This window comes from Aotus nancymaae, unplaced genomic scaffold, assembly GCF_030222135.1.
Source record: "Aotus nancymaae isolate 86718 unplaced genomic scaffold, 86718_ANA_hifiasm-v0.15.2.pri h1tg000041l, whole genome shotgun sequence".
Classification (NCBI taxonomy): Eukaryota; Metazoa; Chordata; class Mammalia; order Primates; family Aotidae; genus Aotus; species Aotus nancymaae.
The window spans coordinates 7,939,622-7,955,220 of record NW_026988455.1 but is presented as its reverse complement, the minus strand read 5'-3'; the positions used below and the strand labels follow the sequence as shown (position 1 = coordinate 7,955,220).

The 15,599-nt window shown below is 40.9% G+C and overlaps 1 protein-coding gene across 8 annotated transcripts in view; it reads left to right on the top strand.

Moving 5' to 3' along the window:
- CSNK1G1 (casein kinase 1 gamma 1) overlaps positions 1–15,599 on the top strand; it is a 180,625-nt gene that overhangs the window by 104,028 nt on the left and 60,998 nt on the right. The gene's annotated exons all lie outside the window — the stretch shown is intronic.

Genomic DNA, 15,599 nt, shown 5'->3' with positions numbered 1-15,599 from the left:
ACAAATTTTGAGGATACATGGGCAATTTGTTTACATGCATAGATTGCATAGTGGTTAAGTCAGGGTTTTTAGAGTATTCATTACCCAAATAACATACATTGTGTACCCACCAACCAATTTCTCATCTTCCTTCCCCCTCCCAGCCCCTCACCATTCCAAGTTTCCATTCTCTGTCATTCCACTCTCAACATCTATGTAAGCATATTTTTAGCACTCACCTATGAGTGCGATCATACAATGTTTGTCTTTCTGTGCCTGGTTTGTTCCACTTAGGTTCCATCCTTGTTACTGCACATGACAAGATTTTACACTTTTCGTGGCTGGATAGTACTCTATTGTGCATGTATACCACATTTTCTTTATCCATTCATCCATTGATGGACACTTAGGTTAATTCCATATCTTTGCTTTTGTGAATAGTGCTGTGAAAAATACATAAGTATAGATATCTTTTTGATACATTGATTTCTTTTTGTTTGAGGAGATACCCAGTTTGGGATTGCTAGATACAATGGTAATTCCATTTTTAGTTCTTTGGGATATCTCCATATTGTCTTTCATAGACACTGTACTAATTTACATTCTCACTAACAGTGTAAAAGAGTTCCCTTTCTCTGCATCCTTGCTAACATCTGTTATTTTCTTAATTTAATAATAGCCATTCTGACTGCAGTAAGATGGTATGTCATTGTGGTTTTTTTTTTTTTTTTTTTTTTTTTTTTTTTTTTTTTTTTTTTTTTTTTTTTTTTTTTTTTTTTTTTTTTTTTTTGAGACGGAGTTTCGCTCGTTACCCAGGCTGGAGCGCAATGGCGCGATCTCGGCTCACCGCAATCTCCGCCTCCTGGGTTCAGGCAATTCTCCTGCCTCAGCCTCCTGAGTAGCTGGGATTACAGGCACGCGCCACCGTGCCCAGCTAATTTTTTGTATTAGTAGAGACGGGGTTTCACCATGTTGACCAGGATGGTCTCGATCTCTTGACCTCGTGATCCACCCGCCTCGGCCTCCCAAAGTGCTGGGATTACAGGCTTGAGCCACCGCGCCCGGCCCGTCATTGTGGTTTTGATTTATATTTCTCTAATAAGTAGTATTGTTGAACATTTTAAAATAACCTTGGCCATTTGTGTATCTTCTTTTGAAAAACATCTATTAATGTTTTGTGCCCACTTTTAAATGGGATTATTTGTGGCAGTTTTTGTTGTTTGAATTTCTTGTATATCCTGGTTATTAGTCCCCTGTCAGATGAATAGTTGCAGTTATTTTCTCCCATTCAACAGATTATCTCCTCTCCCTGTTGATTGTTTCTTTTGCTGTGCAAATGTATGAATGTGTTATAAGTAAAATTTCAATGTCGCAAAAGCAATAGCACTCGAACATATGTCCTATCAGCAAGGCAGTTTACTTCTATAGAAGTGTGCAGGGCGCATGGACGGAGCAATGACGGCCACCTTACGCTCAGACAAGGGGGAAGGGGTACTTATGCCTGACAGGGGTCATCCCTACTGCTGTGTCATCCACTATTAGCTAGGATTAGACCTTACAAACTGGACTAATCCTGATTGGCTATTTAAAAAGAGTAGGGGTCCGAGCTGGAGTGGCAGGGTGGGTGTTTTGGCAGGAAGGATGGTTGTGGGTGTGTCAGAGCTGGTAGCCAGGGGTGATTAGGTGACTGGGATGAGTCAGGATGGAGTGGGGGTCAGGGGGAGCAGATGTGAACTACTGATGAACTGGTGGAGAAGCTTGTTTATTGTAATTACAAGGAAGTTAAACTTTAAAATAGAGATTTAAAGAATAAGAGAGCAGAACATACTGACATACTGATTATTTGAAGAGAAACTTGGGGTTTACTATAACAATCCTCCATCTTGAATTTTTACAGTTTTCTTTTCTCTTCAAACTTCCTTAAATTTTTGGCTTAGTTGTTTTGTTTTTCTAAAAGAAGTAATCTATCTGAATAGGGTGGAGGACAGGTTGGGGATATTCTAGCCTCTGCACGAGTCCTTGGATGCATGGTATGACACAACATCTAACAAGAAGTATAATTATTACAGTAGCTAGAGAGGTAAGAATTGAGGTTACAGTTTCTTTCCATTAACTGAACCACCTTTTGAGCCAATCTGAAATAGAGTTATTGATGCCAGAATTTCTAGCTAGCTCATTTGATAAAGCAGTAGGTCCTTGGAGGGCTTTTGTTATGCTCCCATTGGGAGCAATGTTGTTTGGAATAAAGGTACAACACTGGGCTTTAATCGTAACACAAACACCACCTTTCTCCGCTAATACATTTAGGGCCATTCTATTGTTTTTAGGCCATTTGGCTAGTGGATCCTAATTGTTTAGCTATTCCTTTAACAGCATCTTTAGTATAGTTAACAAACTGCTGTGGGTTGTAATAAATGTAGTTTATCTAATTTACAATTTTTATTAATTGTTACCTACCAGAACAACATTGACTTAAATTTTGCAGCTACTTGATCTCGGACTTTAAATTCATTTGGAACTCCTTTTGGGACACCAATTGCATCTTAAGTACACATGAGAATTAAAAGACCTATAAGGAGCTTCTCTTATTTGCCTATGTTATGTTATCTCTTTTTTTGGTTGATGAAATGCCAGGGTAAAAGGGATAGCCAATTGGACTGGAGCACAAGTGTTGCTCCAGTTATTTGGCAGTGTCCAGTAAGGGTTCCTCACAATACCACCATACATCTGCTTGGGGATGAATAAGGGCGGACTGATGAGCCACCTCTTGGAAGTACCTGACTTCACTGCATCCTGTTAAGTTTCCAAGGAACACTAAGTTCTCCCCCTGTTTTGAGAGACATGGGGTGAACTTTGCCTTGGGAGATGGAGGCTGTATGGCTGTAGGGGGCTGACCTCAGGGTGTTGAGCCTCAGGAAATAGCAGTGAAAGAACTTGGCTCAATTCGTTATTCCAGGCATTGGAATCTTGAAAAAGAGCTATCATGCACTCCATGTCCGCTTGATTAGACCACTTAAGTGAAAAGAGGACAATCTGGGCCTCTGGCCTACCGTGCACACAAGTATAATAGTCACATTTATTTAAGGTGCAAACGGAATATTTAATCTATTCTACTCAGGCATTTGCATCCTTATAGCCTGTTTTAATGGCTATGGTTTGCCTTAGGTCCTTTACTTTTACCATTGAGACTTTGGTTTTGTCATTGTGTCTAGGAGGAGTGATTGATAAAGAAGTTGAAGGAGCAATAAAGTGCATTTCAAAAATTTCTTTCTTTTTTTTTTTTTTTTGATACAGAGTCTTGCTCTGTCGCCGGCGCCAGGCTGGAGTGCAGTGGCACAATCTCGGCTCACTGCAACCTCCACCTCCTGGGTTCAAGCAATTCTCCTGCCTCAGCCTCCTGAGTAGCTGGGACTACAGGTGCACACCACCACACCCAGCTAATTTTTGTATTTTTAGTAGAGATGGGGTTTCACCATGTTGGCCAGGATGGTCTCGATCTCTTGACCTGGTGATCCACCCGCTTCGGCATCCCAAAGTGTTGGGATTACAGGCTTGAGCCACCGCACCCGGACTTCAAAAATTTCTTTAGAGCCTTTTCTGAAATGTCGGCTCCTATGCCATAAATAAAACTTAATAAGGGGAAGAGTTTTTTGATGCTGCAACAACAATAGTACGCTGTATAGGATTACATTGGTTATATTGACAGCTAGAAGGAGTAATTCCTTTGGTGAAGCGGATATATAGTTTTAAGGACTGACAAAGACCTGTGGAAGCAGTCTATCTTAAACCTTTAGTGTTCCATATAACATTAGACTAAGCAGAACACAGAGATTCTGTTTTAGAGGAACAAGAGTCTGATTTCTACCAATTAATATAGCTACTATTCCTTGGATTACTAATATCCTTAGAGGAATTCATTATGTTTTCCTAATCTGAGGAAGTCTAAGAGGGACAGAGACATCCTTCTGAAGCAGCAAGCTGTCCCTGGTTATGCAGATCTCCACAAGGCATAACTAAACAGACATCAAAGTAACAACTTGAGGTGAGCTAGATATAATCACATTAATAACAAGATGGGGAGAAGTTAAAGGGAAGAAAAGGAAAAAAAAAAATAGATAGACTAAGCTTTTCTTAGCTTTAACTTGGTAGCTTCTGATTCTAGAACAATAGCCCATGATTCTAATGGTGATGGCGCTTTCTGTACGAATGGCAGTCTTGGTGGCTAGCAGCACGAGGTAGGGTGGTCTCCAGGCTGGTGCTGGTATCGGAAACTTCAGGGTGGCACCTTTGCTAAAGTTTTGAGGGAAGGGAAAGTGGAAGATAAACCAAGTATATAAACTGATTTTTTTGTTTCAAATGTAGGGAGATTCGTAGTCGAATGTCCTTTGGGGCAAGTTTTGGCTCTTAACAGGGTAATATGCCTTCCTACTTTCCCTGATAAAGGTGGGTGCCAGGGAGTACAATCTTTCCATGTTATATCCAGTACCTGGGCTAATTTCCCAATGACATGTGCAGTAAAATGAGTCCTATTTTCTGAATCAATAAATACTTTAGACGACCAATTGGAGGCATCTTTGTGTAATTAATCTGGATACTTTGGAATGGCCTTAAGCCTGAATTCCTTTCCCTGAGGGGTAATTTTTTTTTTTTTTAATATTTATTAGTTTTCTTACATGTTAAGCAACTGTCTGTAACCCATTTGGCCAGGGTATAAATTCCTGTGCACCCATTAACTCTGAGGACTGTGTCACACATGGCTTGGGGCCCCCAATGGGTCCCTAAATATAGTTGGAAGCAGATTCCTCTCATAAGGGGTTTGGATAACATTTCCCTCTGGTCTGGCAATATCCACTTTCCTTCTGAATTCTCTTTAGCACCTATTTTTGTTAGTTTTTAAATCAAAGAAAGCCAAATACCATTTTATATTTGACAATGCTTCCCGTGTGATTTTATACCAGATAAGCGAAGTTTCATCTTTATATTAATGTGCTATTAATATTAAACTCAATTTTCATGAACTCTTGTAGACATATTTTCTGACCATAAGGTAAGATTTTTTATAGATTCTTTTTAACCCTGTTAAAATTTTTGTTAAAAAGTAGGTTAGTGCCTTTTTTTAAACCAAAAACAAAAAAAAACCTTTTAATGTCCAGTTCACAGAAAAACTGGATGATACCCCTTTAACCAATATGTTTATGATTACACACAGATTTCCTTTATAATTAACATTTTAAAATTTACTTTAACCTTCAAAACAAAATATTTTTTTTACTTTTTTTTTAAATGAAGGTAGAAATCACATTCTTATGCCTCCTTATAATACTTTTACAAAAAGTATATTTTTGTTTTCCTTACACACCTTGCACATAAACTGTTTCTTCAATAATTTTACATTCAGGAGGCCGAATTACTTTTAAATTATACAACATTTCTTGCATAAATTCCCTTCTATAACATTTTTCACAACTTTCACAGATAATCTTCAACTTTCTGACCTATAAACATCCCTTTAAACAGCCAGTTATTTTATTTCAAGTAAAGAATTTACCATATAAGATTTTTTTTTTTTTTTTTACATAAATTCTCCTTTCTTTTTCTTTTTGTCAATGATGATAACCATTCTTTTCCAAAGCAAACTTCTTTCATGTCCCTGGAGTAGACTGCGTAAGGCCACAAGATTAGAAGTTAGGGTAATACATGTTACACTGTTAACTTTTAGCAAACTTTATAAATAAGTGTCATCCTGTAATGCATTTGGGCCATCCATAGGTTACTGCATTAAGGATTTTTGATAGGAAGGCTACCAGCCTCCATGCCTTTGGGCAAGTATTTCTAAGGCTGTGCTCTTATTAACACTGACAAAAAGATGGAATGGCTGCTTAAGGAGGTAACCTTTCCACCTGTTGGATTTCTGGTAATTGCCAAATGAGAGAGTTTAGCCTGTCTCGCATGAGCTTTTTTTATAAGGGCTTTATTTTTAGGGCATAAGGGTCTATCCATAGACTGAGACTTTGCAAACCCTTGGGATAAAACTGTCCATTGGTATTGCTATTTTCAACTGGAGTGAGGAGGGTCTTCTCACTCACAGGCAGATAGGTCCTGGCTGTCTTCTGCCAATGGACAAGCCCAGAAGGCATCTTTTAAACCTATTACTGTAAACTACTGGTGATTGTAATAATATAAGGATTGGAAACAACAGGATTTAAGAATCCCATCATGGAGAAGACCTTCAATTATTGGTTTTAAATTTACCCTGGCTTTTAAAAGAATAGGGCACATTGCTTTCTCTTTACTACTATCTCTTTCTCTTTCTCTCTCTGACTTCCTCTTTTCCCTGTGTTAGTCTCTCTCTCTCTCCTCTAGGATTTCTTTTTTTTCCTCTTTCTCTCTCTCTCTCTCCAAACTTCTTTTTAACTTTCCCTTACCATACTTGTTGACTATCGGTCTCGTGCTGGTATTTAGCCTTTCGTGGAGTTTACCACCAGATTTGGGCTGCAATCACAAGCAATCCAATCTCGAAAAGACCTGGGCTGGTGCGCTGTGGGTGCTAACGGCTTCACACTGTCCACAGGCTGGGCCTCGATTAGAAAGACTTGGGCCCCCAATGGGCGGCGCCGGGGCTCCCTCTCCTGGGATTTGGCTTGTGCTGCTGCCTTGGGGCTATAACATTCAGGGGGTGCGCCTGCCGCCGCCACCCCTGAGGGGGCTGATGACCAGGCCCTCTGAGCCACTTACCCTGCCGTTCTGGAGTCCGTCACCAGCTGAGGGATGATCCCCCGCCGACCCCAGCCCCGGCCTTTCCTGCCTGCTGGAGCCCAACCCCTGCGAGGAGGAGGAGGGGGGCGGGAAGGATTCGCAGGGCCACTGGCACAGCCCAACCCCTGCAGGGTTGCATTCTCCAGGTAGACTGCGTGGATCCCACCTGTTTACCTCTTAACACTTTGACACCCTCTTGAACTCTCTCTCTCTTAGAAGCTTTTTTACAAGTTTATTTTTCTAGTTCTCATTTTTTTTTGTAATTTCTTGTTAATATTTGGCCAATTGTTAGTAACAAAATTAAGTTTCAAGATTCCCTGCCAAGAGGATCCTCAAGACCTAGACCAGCATATTTTCCTGCATGTTTTCTCAGTGGGCTGCGTTGCTATTGTCCCACCGGGGGTCTAAGGTGAGTTTGTAGGAATGTTTTGGTGGGGGGAGGGAGGGTGTTTACGGATCATACTCCTTTCTTCCCCCCTAAAGAGGGGAAAGGGAAGTTCTGAGTATTTTTTTTTTTCATTGCTGTATCTCGAGTTTTTCCTTTTTGGAGGGTCAGTAAGTTTCAATTTCCCTTACCAGAAATGTCTTACCTTTTGGGGTGAGGCTCAATTTCCTTTACCGAAAATTTCTTGCCCCCCCCCCCCACTATTGGAGGTTTGTGCGAGGTTCAATCCCCCCCCCAATGGAGATGTCTTACCTCTGTTTAACCTCCAAGCCACCCCGACCAAGGAATACTTCACCACCCCCCCACGGCTTTTCTTGCCTTGGTACATTCTGACCAGGGACTAGTGTACTGCACCTCCTCCCCCACTCCCCACACGGCTTTTCTTACCTTGGTCCCGACCACCAAGGAAATACTTTACCAGATCCCACGGGCATCTTTTTCTTGGTCTTTGCACAGAGTTGCTTAGTTGCTGTGGTATTTTTAGGCCTTTTTTTTTTCCATGTTGCTGAGAGGCTGGGCTTGTTCGTCATACCACATCGGGTAGGCCTGGAACCCTTACCCATGAGGCTGCTGTAAAATGAAGCAGCAGGATGCATTTCCTCATGAGAGAGAGTCTGAGACCCCAGAGGAGAAGGGTGAATCCCGGACGAGCTCCGAGAATTGTTACAAGTAAAATTTCGATGCCGCAAAAGAAATAGCACTCGAAGATATGTCTTCTCAGCAAGGCAGTTTACTTCTATAGAAGGATGTGGGGTGCACGGACGGAGCAATGATGGCCACCACATGCTTGGACAAGGGGGGAAGGGGTACTTAATGCCTGACAGGGGATCATCCTTACTGCTGTGTCATCCCTATTAGCTAGGATTAGACCACACAAACTAGACTAATCCCGATTGGCTATTTTAAAAAGAGCAGGGGTCTGAGCTGGAGTGGCAGGGTGGGTGTTTTGGCAGGAAGGACGGTTATAGGTGTGTCAGAGCTGGTAGCCAGGTGTGATTAGGTTACTGGAGATGAGTCAGGATGGAGCTGGGGATGTGAACTCCTGATGAACGGGTGGAGAAGGTTGTTTACTGGAATGACAAGGAAGTTTAAAACAGATTTAAAGAATGAGAGAACTGAACATACTGACATACTGATTCTTTGAAGAGAAACTATAACAAATGGATAGCCTTGCAATTACATTTTGAGGACTAAAGATTTAGACATTGTCATCTCCAATTCTAAATAGTGTGAATAACTGGAGATAGCCATGAATTGAAGCGAGAAAATTTTAGCTCAAGTCTTCTTCATTATTTCCCCCTTTTTTTTTCTTAGAGAGAGTCTCACTCTGTTACCCAGTCTGGAGGGCAGTGGTGGGACCTCAGCTCACTGCAATCTCCACCTTCCGGATTCAAGCAATTCTCCTGCTTCAGCCTCCCAAGTAGTTGGGATTACAGGCACGTGCCCCCACACCTGGCTAATTTTGTTGATATTTCCAGGACCGTGTTAGCTGTTTACCTAACAGTTTTCTACTGTCACATTCCCTATGGATAGAGTCTGTACCTTATTTATCTTTTTTTATCTTCCTTTCCTTAACTGTCTAGTGTAGTGTCTTATACATAGTATTTAAGAAATTGTTTGCTATACAGAAAACAAGAAATATTTACGATACAAATGAGTTCAATGTTTGAATCTTTCTCAGTCGCCTCTCTTGGAGTTGCACAATCATTGCCAAATATGTTCTCATTAACACAGTCCTTAAGTTACCATCCAGTCAGGAGTTTAACCTTTACCTTGTGGGGAGGATAATCCAGAACCCCCTTTCCTTTACCTAGAAATTTTTTATGGCTTTTTAGAGTTTTAGACTCTTTCTACTTGTGCTATATTTATACAAAAGATTATTTAATCTACATATATTTTGTTGATTTATAAAGCCCAATGAGGCTTTTTTTCCTTTCAGTGTATTTGGAAATCCTGCGGCATCACTCCAGTTTGCCATGATTTCTCAGACACCCACTGGCAGCTAGCCAGAGGAAGAGTGTTCCTGTTCTAAGACTGGAGCTACTTTGGAGCTGAAATTTCATTTTACTAATACATGTGTTAAATTGCCATCAAACATTTTATCATCTCATGTTTGGGTGATTTTCCAGTTATCTATTGTGTGAAACAAGCCATAAAAATGTTGGTTTAAGAGGAGGTAGAGCAGTTACATATGATCTTGATCAACACTGTTTTGATTACAAATAACAGCATCTATTTAAATTAGCTTAAACTCAAAAGGAGGATTTACTGGAAGACCACCAGGATATGTCATGAAACCAAGAAAGGAAATATGCAGGCCTACCTAGTAATTAGAATAAAGCCCTTGGAAAATGTCTAGGAACCAAGACAACTACTCTTGGTCGCTGGCTTTCAACTCTTCCTGTCTCTGACACTTTTTTTTGACCCTCCTCCTGCTTAGGGCTGTAAAATCTCTTGCCTCAGCACCATTTTCTCTACATTACCAGCCTTCTCTACTTTTTTATATTTCATGGGAAAAGGCCTCTGCACAGCCTTTCTCCTCAATTTAGGCCTTAGCAGAGATTGACTAGAGCCCATATGTCACAATTGCAAATCCCTGAGGAAAAGACTGGCTGACCCATTTTGAGTGAGCTTTTCAATCCTGGTCCAGGTAGCTTACTCGTGAGTACAGAATCTGGGCCCCACCACTCAAGAGAGAGCAGATTCTCTAAGAATGAGGCTTAAGAGCTGGGAGAAAATAATTGACAGTATAACAAAGGAATGGACAGCTCACAGACCATGCTTTTCTTTCTCTTCTTGTAACACCTGCTAAATAGCAAGCCATTTTGCCTTGAGACATTTTAACATCTTGAGATTCTCACAGTAGGGAGTAGAAGCTGAGAGCAAGTATTTGGTCCTGGCATAGGGCAATGAGTACTCCCAGAAGAATTACACCTTTCACAATGTATTATACTCACCAACTCTTGTGGGAAAATAATCACTTTGGAGAAAACCCTGCTTTGAGCCTCTATTAAGAGAGGCAGGCCCTCTCATACTTTGAGGGAGTCTGGAAAGATGAGTTGAGATTTAAAGCAATATCTGCCTAACTTTTACTCTCTGAGAACCTGCTCCTTTCTGGGTGAGTGGCCTATTTGAAATAAGTAAATATTAGGGCAACAGCAGAAGCCTCATATTAATAACAAAACATCATCCTGTTCACTGGGTAAAGGGTGAAGGGGCATTTGAAAATATCTGAGCAGCACTAATGTCACAGTTGTTCCTCTTAGGGAGCAGAACTCAAATATAAAACTGTGCTCTATTTCATGAGTTTGTAGCAAGAACCTGATCAGTATATGAAAAGCAGCTCTGTCTTATAGTGTATGGAACAAATGTCAGACGAGGAAAAGTGTCTTGTGGTCGCCTTTTCCTTTGAGAGAGGGAGGGGAAGGGAGAGAGAGATTTCAAATCTACCTATATTGTCAGGAAACATTTTTAAGAGGATATTTAAATGCTTCGATTGATGTTGCAGCTTAAGTCCAGTCTATGGCAAATGCTTAATTTTGTGAAGAAAAAATAGAAAAAGTTGTTTCATTTACTGGGCTTGGAGAGTTATAATTCACATATCCAGTACTAATAATTGCTAGTCTTTAATGGAGCTTAAATAATGATACTATGAATTTCCATCTCTTTTTCTAAGGGATGCTTAGCCTTTAACTATACTAGTTTGCAAAAAAACAAAAACAAAACCCTGATATTTCTGAGGCCCGACTTCTGGACCAGGACAAATTCTCCAGTTGTGTGTCCTTTGTATTTTCCGTAAAGTTTAGGACATTGTGATACTATGGCTAACAATGTACCCTACTGTGTGATGAAGTATAAGCAAGAGATACTCATATATAATGCTGTAAGAGACTTGCTTATCTGTTAGAGCCAAACCTCCTGTGGCCCTTCCCTACCCCTTGAAATTCTCAAATAGCTCTAAATCACCTGAGCCACATAGAGTAACTGCCTTTGGTTACATTTACAAAATTTTAGAGAACTTTGAACTAGGGAAAGGAAAATGTAAAAAAAAAAAAAAAAAAAAAAAGAGAGAGAGAATCTGTCCTTTTCCCTGCTGCAAAAGAAAACCACTTCTGTTTTACTCATTTTAGACCAGTAACTTTTCCTTAATGGCAAATAGACTCTTGTGCGTTTATTATAGAAATTGTTTGGCCTTCATACATCCCACAGTAACACAAAGTACTGACACCTTTTCAGCACATCGTTTTGCAAAGTGCAGAACTGCTTGAGGTATTTGCTCAGTGTAAAGGTAGAATTTACTACTTGAATTTTGTCTACTTTTAAAGGGCTTCATGAAAAATAGAAGATAGGGTTCTAGAAATATACCCATGTAACTTACACATAAGTGAACTGAAGAGTTGTGATTAGTTACAGGAAATCGATATAGTGCTTATGCAGGCAGAGGTTTGGAAAAGGTGGATCACCAAAACCTGTCAGTGGGAGCTTGCTTGGAAATAGACCCAAAATGTTCTGGTACCATTTTCTCCTTTTAATTCTAGGTCATATTTTGACTTTTTTTTTGGTCTTTACTCATATCTCTCTTACTGTATACCTGTATGTGTCTCTTCCATCCATATTTTCACAACCATTTTTCCAGCATTGAGTAGGGCTTTTAGTGGCTGCCCTTAAAGAATGCTTGTTTAAGGAGGTCAAAGACAAGGGAAGTCTCAGTCTAAAGTAAGGACTAGAAGTAAGCTCAGTGACCCTCAAAGGACTGGCTACAGCCCTTAGTCACTCTTCCTCCTAGCTCATAGTATGTCAAGGTTAATCATTTATAAGGGAGGTTGCATTTAGCATCCCCAAACCTGTGGAGTACTATGGAATGAATAAGGTGAGTCGTTGAAGAGAATTATTCCTATGGATTATGAGAAGGCGGAAGTATGTGTCTACTGTCTTATATTAAAACTTAACTAGTTGCTTTCCAGTTTCTGTCAGTGTCACTGGTAAGAAAACATTTCCTTGCTTGGTGCCGTGGCTCACGCCTGTAATCTCAGCACTTTGGGAGGTCAAGGCAGGTGGATCACGAGGCCAGGAGTCCAAGACCAGCTTGGCCAAGATGGTGAAACCCCATCTCTACTAAAAAGACAAAAAAAATTAGCCTGGCATGGTGGCAGGTGCCTGTAATCCCAGCTACTCTGGAGGCTGAGGCAGAGAATTGCTTGAACCTGGGAGGCAGGGATTGCAGTGAGCCGAGATCGCGCCACTGCACTCCAGCCTGGGCGACAGAGCAAGACTCCGACTAAAAAAAATAAAATAAAAATAAAACATTTCCTTAAGTTCCAGTAACAAACTATATAAAGATAACTCCTTGTGCATACTATCAAAATAGTAATCTAGTTGCTTAGCTAAGCCCTTTCATATTTGTAGAATGTAACTTACTTATAAGTGTGCTTGGAACAAGAACCAATAAAAAGATCAATTTTTAACATTTGTGACCAATTATATTGTATTTTCTTTCTACAAAAGTAATTTATATTCCAGCCACTAAAAGAGTTTGTCAGCTTCGCATGATTCTGCATTCTTGTGCTTTCAGCAATCTAAAACACTTTTAGCATTTTTCTGCATTTTTCTCTTTCTTTATACTTCATATTGCCTTAAGGTCAGCCTGCAGGTAACCTCTTCTACATTAGTGATAATGCAAGGAGATGAAGTTTTCACTAACAAAACACTACACATCAGCTGTGTTTGGAGCTAGCACTATGCTTGCTAATTTGAGGGCCAAAGAATTATAAATATGATCTCTGCCCTTCAGGACACTAGAGTGTCCTTGGAAGGAAAATGTAATGTTTACTGAGCTTACAGTATATTCATGGTAGGACAGTAAGGTTAATGGTAGGACAATAAGGGTAAGTAACTGTAACACAGGTTAAAACAGTAGAATGTTATATATATTTTTAAGATATAAAATGATGAAGTTCTGAAAGAAAAAAATGGTTTCTAATTTTGAGAAAGAGACAAGGTTTTATAGAGAGAGTGGCATGTATGGGGCTGAGCTTTAAAAAAGGACTATGACTTATTTGGACATATAAAAATGGAAGAGTAAGGAAAGCTTTCCAAGTACAAAAAATAAACCAAGGCCCAGAGGCTTCTATGTCTCTGTTCATGCATTTATTAAAGGGATATTCTTGAGCATCCCACTTGGGTTAAGTACTATTCTAAGCTAAGTCTTGGGATACAGTAGTGAACAAGATAGGCACAGCTCCTTGTTTATATATATATATTTGGAGATGGAGTATTGCTCTGTCACCCAGGCTGAAGTGCAGTGGTGTCATCACAGCTCTTTGCAGCCTCAACCTTCTGGCCTCAAGAGATTCTCCCACTTCAGCTTCCTGAGTAGCTGGGAGCATAGGCATATACCACTATGCCCAACTGATTTTTTTTTATTTTTTGTAAACATGGGTTCTCCCTATGTTGCCCAGGCTGGTCTCAAACTTTTGGCCTCATGTAATCCTCCCGCCTCAGCCTCCCAAAGTGCTGAGATTACAAGTGTGAGCCACCATGCCAGGTCTAATTAATTTTCTAAAAGGAAGGTAACCTGAGATTTTATTTTTGAATACCCCCATGGACCTGAATACTGAAGTAATGGGACTGTAGTGCTAAATGTCGAAAATAGGCCCAGGCCTAGAGTCAGAATAGGGACCAAAGAAGATTTAGAAATCTGGCAATTTGGGGAAGATGAGGTGGGAGAACTGCTTGAGCTGAGGAGTTCGAGATCAACCTGGGCAACCTAGTAGGACCCTCTATCAACAAAAAGTTTAAAATTGGCCAGGTGTGGTGGCACACATCTATAAGTTCCAGCTACTCAAGAGGCTGATGTGGAAGTATTGCTTGAGTCTGGAAAGGCAAGGCTGCAATTAGCTATGATCCATGCCACTGCACTGTAGCCTGGGTGATAGAGTGAGACCCAAACAATTAACACACAGTAGTTGCTGCCTTCAAATAGCCTTCTGTTAGTCGGGAAAGCAGACACATATATAAAGAAAGTGTAATGGGAGTGGGGCAGGATTGTCAGGAAGGGGATCACTGTACTTTGGGTAACCTCATTTTTTGTTTTTCATTCCTTCTAAATGCTTGCTACAACCTTCTTGAATGTTTAGTTGTTAATTGTTCAGGTGTGTTTTAAGAAGAATCAGGCATCTTTTCTTAGGTTTTGAGGCAGATTTTGAAATTCAATAGATATTCCATCTTTGTATCTTAAATTATAGGAACTACAGTACTAAGGAAGGTGGGAAAATGTCAAATACTGTGTTTTTTAATCTCATGAATTTACCAGCTGAGTAAAGTTAGTCTGTTAGTAACTCAGCTAAGCTGAATTCGTCTTTTTGGAAAGAGAAAGGACTTTACTCCTCTGCCCCCTGCCCCACCTCTAATATACAACACACTTTTACGAGTTTGTATCTTGAACCGGGCACAGTGGCTCATGTGCCCAGCACTTTAGGTGGCCAAGGTGTTACCAGATGGAAAGTCTTGACTGCAAGTTGTCCAAGTTCTTGGCACATTGGGCATAGAATTGGACAAAATATGCAAAGCAGTAGAAGACAAAGGCATAGATTTATTGAAGCACAAGTACACTCCAGAGTGGGAGCGGGCTTCAGCAGGTGGCTCAAGAGCCCTGATTGTAATGTTCCTTGGGGTTTTTATTGAATTAAAAGAGCATGGTAGGCCAGGTGTGGTGGCTCATGCCTGTAATGCCAGCACTTTGGGAGGCCGGGGCACTTGGATCACCTGAGGTCAGGAGTTGGAGACCAGCTCGGCCAACATGATGAAACCCTGACTCTACTAAAAATATAAAAATTAACTGGGCGTGGTGGCAGGCGCCTGTATTCCCAGCTACTCTGAAGGCTGAGGCAAGAGAATCACTTGAAACTGGGGGACGGAGGTTGCTTTGAACCAAGGTCACGCCATTGCACTCCAGCCTGGGCGACAAGAGCAAAACTCTGTATCAACAACAACAAACAAAGAGCATGGTAACACCCCTAAGTACCTTTAGAGGCCTCTGATAGGTTATGCCCTTTGGAAATGAAGGATCTTCCCCCAACCAATGAGAGGCAGGATTTAGCCCAGAACCAGTCAGAAGCAGGATTCTGCCCAGGACCAATCAGAGGCATCTCTCCCATGGCATATATGCAAATGAAGGTACCAGAATGGACCAAAACCAGATAGTCCCATTCCTGACATAGGGGAGAGAAGGTTCGGAGAGAGATGGGCCTTTGACCCCTTATTACTTGGTCATGGGCAGGTGGGGTGTTCCTCTTAGTCCAGTTCCAAGAAGGCAGGTATGGGTTGGCCTTAGGTTTCCTGTTTCCAGACCCTATTCTCCTGTCTCAGAGGCAGGTGGATCACTTGAGGCCAGGAGTTTGAGACCAGCCTGGCCATCATG